We start from the raw sequence: 6,221 nt of genomic DNA, 5'->3' as shown, positions 1-6,221 counted from the left end.
ATAGCGGTCTAAGCCAAAATAAATTGGTGTGCTGTGGTCTGGTGCTACCCCTCACCTCTCCTTGCACATTCCCATCCCATGTCCTCCCCTCTCCATTCTGTGGATGAGGCAGGGCTGCTCCCTGTGTGCAGGGGGGTTTGCACTGTGGCAGGAGGGAAGGGCAGAGGTGCTGTGCTTCTGTAACACCCAAAAGCGAAGTCACCACCTGGCCAAAAATTCTGGGAACTTGTGGCCTGCCTTAATCAAACCCACATGTCCAAACAGGAAGCCACTCAGTGCTGTTCTGCATTTCCATGAGTAGCCTGGGATGGAGAGTGGGGAAGACACTGTTGAGTATTTTTCCCAGTTCTACCACTAATTTATGCTCTTTCTGACCTTTGGCAAAACAATTTAATTTGCAGATGTCCAAACTGTACAGTGGGGCTATCAATACATTCCATCCCATAGGAAACTTGCTCGGTGACACTGTGTGAGCCAAGACATTGGAGATCCCTGGGCAGAAAGTGCTTCTGAATTGGTACAATTATGATTTTGTTAGTTATTTGCATGTTTGTAAACATGGGGCAAGAAGTCTGAAAAGATACCATAAATCCAGGACTCTGGAAAAATGTCCAAAGGAACATTTAATTCCTTTCACTCTGAAGTTTGTAAGTATTAGAGTCCGTGTTAGGAAAAAAATATTTGTACGCGTTCTGTCACTTTTCAGATATAACTAGTGCAATTCAAAAATATTGAAATCAAACCAAAAGATTGCTTGTAATTATTTCCACCTTGATTTTTTTCTTGAGGGGGAATAAAGGGATGTCACAAGGAACCCAGAGCATTACCCTGTCTGGGCTGTGCTGCACAGGACTAGTTCAAAACTGAATCATAGAATCATGGAATGGTTAGGATTGGAAGGGACCTTAAAGATCATCTCATTCCAACCCAAGATCCACAAGATTCAGTATGGAAGAATAAAGTGAGAGGAGCCCAGCCAAACATCTCTGCTTGTGCCAGCTGTTGGAGTTTATCGGGGTCTAAACTCCACACTGGGCTTTGTGACCCTCATGAGAAAAGCAGAACAGGGTCCCAGTAATGGAAACACTCAGGAAAATGGTTTTGTTTCCCATTTCAATGTTTCTGCTCTTGCACATGTGCAGTCAGGGCGTTTCCATGGGCAGCACTGCTGGAAGCCTGTTTCCTCCTCCACATCTGGGGTGACAGTCGGGAGTGAACGCGGGAGACCAGGCTGACAAAGAGCTGAGTATTATCCCGAGGATAAATGAGTTAACCCATCACTGCAAACACTGTGCTGGCGGATTTTAGTGCAATTAGCTCCACAAATACCAAGACATGCAGTCTGCAACCAGACTAAAAGGTCTCCTAAACAATTAGGGGACCACGGCCCCATGGACCCCTGTCATGCACATTAATGTCACTGGCCTTAGCAAAGGGGGTGTGTGTGCTTTGATGCCAGGGGAATCCAGAGTTTGACGGCCCCATAAACTTCGTCCCGTTTTTGGTCCCACGACTCAGTGGCATTTTATTTACTGCACCTAATAACATTTAGTCAATAAACACGTACAGGTTGGAGAGAAGGTCTAGTGTGAGCTTAATTACCTCAACTCTCTGCCTTCTCTTTTGTTATGTACATCATGGATACTTGACAGCATTAACATTCCTGGAATTGTATCTGCCATCCTTTGTAAAAGGATTGAATACTACGCATTAGTTCGGGCTCGTGGGGCATTTGTGTCTCCAACAACAGCTTAATTATGGACATTGTTTACTAATCAGTATTAAATTGACAGACTATGAGGGCTAATCTGGAGATTAACACAATAGCTTGTTTTCATTTTGTTCTTCTAGCAGTTTATTGAATGCAAGATTTAAAACAAGACCCTTTTGTGAGCTTTACCTTCCTCATCACAGCTGTGTGAGTGGAAAAGTCTGTGCATTTCTGTAACGTAGAGATTGGGCACAAACATTTTGCTCAAGATAGAAGGGCAACCATAAAAAATCCACGTTGTTCCATTGTAAAAGCAACACAGGGTGTCCTTTCTGTAGGATCAGCAGTTCACAAATCTTTAGGCACATTTAAGCCTCCTGTTTGTTCTGTCTCACAAACTACACAGAGTATCATCACTCAAACAAATACCAGCAGACCCCAGGCCCTAAGGAGTAATTTGTGGAGTGAGAAGATGTGATGTCACTGCGTGCAAAGTCATTCAGTGAAAGCTGTGGGCACTCCTGGGCCATCTGTTTTGCCCATACAAATTATTGAATTCCCTGATAGTTCTGATTTCCCTTGTCGGCCACAAAAGCTGAATGTCTGTTCTGCACGGACAGGTGCCTGTTTGATTATGAGAAATAAGAGGGTTCATTTAGGGAAGGACACACATGTGAGAGAGTCTTACCCATGTTGTATCTGTGTGATGGCAGCATTGGAGATTTACAGTAATTTACAGCAATGACACTGATCTGACGTGTCCAGTTCCCAAAATATTCACATCCACATCCCACTCTGATTTTTCGGACTGCTGAAAACACCTCGGGTTTTGCAGCCTGGGAAACTTTGCATCCTGCTGGATTACTTGGCTGATTAAGTATAAATGAAGGAAAACTCACTTAGTAATAATGAGATAATCTCTTTCTAGTCTCTTACTTTCTCCAAGAGTGATGTAGCACGGGAAGAAGTGATGCTACAAGAGATGCAGAGTGGGAGAAAGTGATGCTACACTGAACTTCACAGCACCAGTGACATGGGGAGAGTGGATAAAACAAGCAGAAACAAGTGGAAAGGGCTGTTCCCACCCTGTGTCCCACACATGGCACTTCTCCTGTGCAGGGATTAATGACAGCGTGGCACTCCAAGCTCTGTTATGTCTGGCAAGAAAAGAAGACAACAAATCTGACCAAAAAAATCTGACAAATACTTCTGAAGTGCCCAGCAGAGTGTCTCCAAAGTCAGCTCTCTTCTTGTCCATGCACTCCTCATGCTGGAAGTAATTAGTATAAAAGCCCTAATCTTTTTTTGCATCCGAGCCACGCGGTATAATCCAGCCTTTCAGGAGGATAAGTCAGTATTTCTGAGCTCACTTGGATTTAATGTAAACAATAAAGGGCTAATTCAATAAAATGGCTTTGACCCATCAAAATCTACTTTTGGGAGCTGTTCTGCAGGCTGGGAGCCCACATGGTGTGTTGTGCATGCAGGAATCTTCAATCCTGCCTCCTTGGAGAATAGCTGAGAGTGCACATGGACCAGCCCTAAGGAGAGCCACTTGTTAGGGATTTTGCACCTTGCTTTGTGGGGTCATTCTTCATTCTTAGAGAACTTGCTTGTCAAATACAATATGACAACATTTCTGATTTATTCACAGGTCTCAGAAAAAACAAAGGAAGAAAAGGAAAAGGAGAACAAACAGACAAGTAGCTGGGACAAAAAAGTAACTTTTTTTTTTAATTTTTAAAATTCTCTTGTGTTTAAGCTTCTTCAGAGGAGTGTAGTTTTCAGGACACTTTGAATATTTCTACTGATCTGTCTCCTAAAAAAAAAAAATCACAAGGATGGTGTTAAAAATTAAGGCATCCAAACGAATTTGTTGCCTTCTGAAAATTGATGCTGGAGGGTTCCAAACATTTCAGCTCACAGACTCTGAAAAGTCTCCCAGAAGAGGTGTGGACTCTTGCAAGTGAATTTAAAACCATGGCAAATTATTGTGCTCCTGACTCCTTACAAATTGTCTGTTATTCACAGATTCAAAGTGATGTAAATGATTGGTTATTGTAGCACAGGCAAGTTTTATTCACATTTTACTTTTGCTCCTTTCTGCTTAACTCAAGGGGTTGGCAGGTTCCCTGCCCATGGCAGGGGTTGGAATTTGGTGATCTTTAAAGTCCCTTTCAACCCAAACCATTCTGGAATTCTCTGATTCTATGGTTGTTCTTCTACCCAGGGAGCAGCAGAGTTTTACAAACGGATTCATATTGGCTTCATACCTGTGAATGTACATCCACAGACCAAGTATTTTAGCTATTGTGCAGAAAGATTAACAACCTGCTCTCTTGATCCACCTTTTTTGCCGTTGCTTATATTCAAGTCCTTTTTTTTAAGCAACAGTCTGGAAAGGGTGGGCACTCAATGTTTTCATGGGACTCTTGGGAAGCTGATAAAGTTTGCTGGTTAATCCAATAAAGCTGAGTCTGTTGCATCAGACCACATCAGTCAGATCAGTTTACACTCTGGCTTTTAAAGCAGGTCTTTGTTTATTTTATCAAAGGAGTACCTGCTACCTGTACATGGGCTCTCCAGGCAGGAGGGACCACCCCACTGATCATCTCTTTCCAACCCCTGTTTCCATAGGCCACACAGTGTTTTCTGGAAGCTGCATTAAACTGTTAAATTAGAACAGTATCTTAAAGTCTTACTTAAAGGCTCAGAAGAAGAAAGTCAGCCAAAGTCTGTACTAAGATATTCCAATATTTAATAATGCTTATTACAAAGAAATGGCTTTTTATTTTAGAGTTGAATTCAGCTGTCTCCACTCCATGCAGCCACAGGATTTTGCTATACTTCTGTTAGACCAAGAAGTTCCTGGTTCTCAGGTCGCATCTCCACGTGTTAAGCTCAACAGACTGAGCTCCTTAAGCCTCATACTATATAAGCTTTCCTTTGCAATATCTGAATTTTTTTTTGTAACCCTTCTTTGAATACTTGGAATATCCAAACCTCCTTCAAAGCATGGGCATAAAGCAGCTGCTCCAACAGATGTCTCGTCTGTGTGCAGAGGCAGTGTTGCATCTCTGTTCACAGACATCTTTTACCAAATGAACCTCTTTTTGCCACAGCATCTGAGAGATTTGTGTGTGTCCATCACCCCTTGAATCCTCACTTCTTTCCAAGTTGCTCTCCCATCCTGCTGGCAAAACCTACCTGTTATAATATATGTTAAAATGGCCAAGTCACCCATCCATGGTAATAAAGTTTTGCTCTCTATCCATTACAGACTGAGACTTGAAAACAGGTTTTCTCACACCTGGATGCACGTTACTGCTCACTTAGACCTTTGGAAGCTTTCAGGCTTTGTGTTCCTGTACAATCTCTGACAACCTATCAGGTCAGTGTCCGCAAAAAACCCAAATACCCTCTGTTTTCTCCTTTCTTTAGAGAAGGAGATGTAACCACTGCTTTCAACATTCAGGTTAATTGACTTATCCCCAGGTTTCAACTGTATAATCATTCCTTGTTCAGCGAGAGAAGGAAAGAAAAGGAGGTTTCTTACACCTCTTTTTTACTACTTCTACTGCTATTACAGCACAGAGGTTTTTAAGCTTAGTCTCCCTCAAACCACACCTTAAAGGGCCTTTAGACATTGTCTTCTAGGTCTCTTTGTGCCAGTTTAGGATATTATTTTATCCTCAGCTATTCTTCACTAACAGAATGTGAAAATTCTTCCCAGCTCATCAAAAATCAGCCTGTGATTAAATCAGAGTGTGTGTCCAAACAGTTTTAGTCTCTCTAAACCAGAGCTGCAGTGAGACAGCCTGGAGAAGGTAAAACCATTGACTTGACTCTAACTTCTTGTTATGGTTAAGTTGCAATCACATGAGGTTCCTTTTGTAATTTAGGCAGAAATCTCTAGACTAATCCACGCCACCTAAAATTCTGGTTTTCCTCCTCCCCTTTTAGGAAATCTGAGGATAAAGTTATGTGATACAGTTGAGCTGACTTAAAATTGTGCCCTTCTGTTGAAGGAGGTAGTTCTGCTCCTCCCCACTATACAGTTTCATGATTATCCCATTTTCAACCTCCCTTTACACAGTTTGGTAAGAGATTCTCAGCCCATCTTCCCAGAGGCTGTTAACCCTCTGTGTGAGACTAAAAACCGTGTTCTCTGTAAAAATTGTTCCAGAGCTCAACAAAACCAGATTTTCCCTCCTTCGCTGCTTACTTAATGAGCTAAACTTCCACTTACTGTTCTTTGCCTTGCTTGGAAGGTTTTTTGAGAAGTTCATTTAAAAGCCCTTTTCTGCAGTCCATCGGGATGGTGCCTGGTGTAATGTCATGGATGTCAATGTGGATTGTACTCAAACAAGTACAGCTGGACTTGATGAGGTCTTAGAGGTCTTTTCCAACCCTAATGATTCTGTGATTCTGTGAGTCCTTCCTGAACTTTCGAATCTTCCATGTTCATTGTAACAATATGTTGCCTTTACTCCCGGAAAACAACTGTTTT

General features: G+C 42.1%; 1 protein-coding gene across 1 annotated transcript in view; it reads left to right on the top strand.

Annotated features, from left to right (window-relative positions):
* Positions 1–3,394: 3,394 nt before the first annotated feature.
* BMP4 (bone morphogenetic protein 4) overlaps positions 3,395–6,221 on the top strand; it is a 125,923-nt gene continuing 123,096 nt past the window's right edge. The window contains exons 1-2 of the mRNA XM_039381659.1: positions 3,395–3,431; positions 4,992–5,102. The gene's annotated coding sequence lies outside the window, so the exon portion shown is untranslated. The remainder of the gene's footprint in view (positions 3,432–4,991; positions 5,103–6,221) is intronic.

The sequence above is a fragment of the Pipra filicauda genome, unplaced genomic scaffold (genome assembly GCF_003945595.2).
Source record: "Pipra filicauda isolate LSUMZ 115617 unplaced genomic scaffold, ASM394559v2 scaffold235_size1210477_pilon, whole genome shotgun sequence".
Classification (NCBI taxonomy): domain Eukaryota; kingdom Metazoa; phylum Chordata; class Aves; order Passeriformes; family Pipridae; genus Pipra; species Pipra filicauda.
This window is presented reverse-complemented; position numbering and strand designations above follow the sequence as displayed.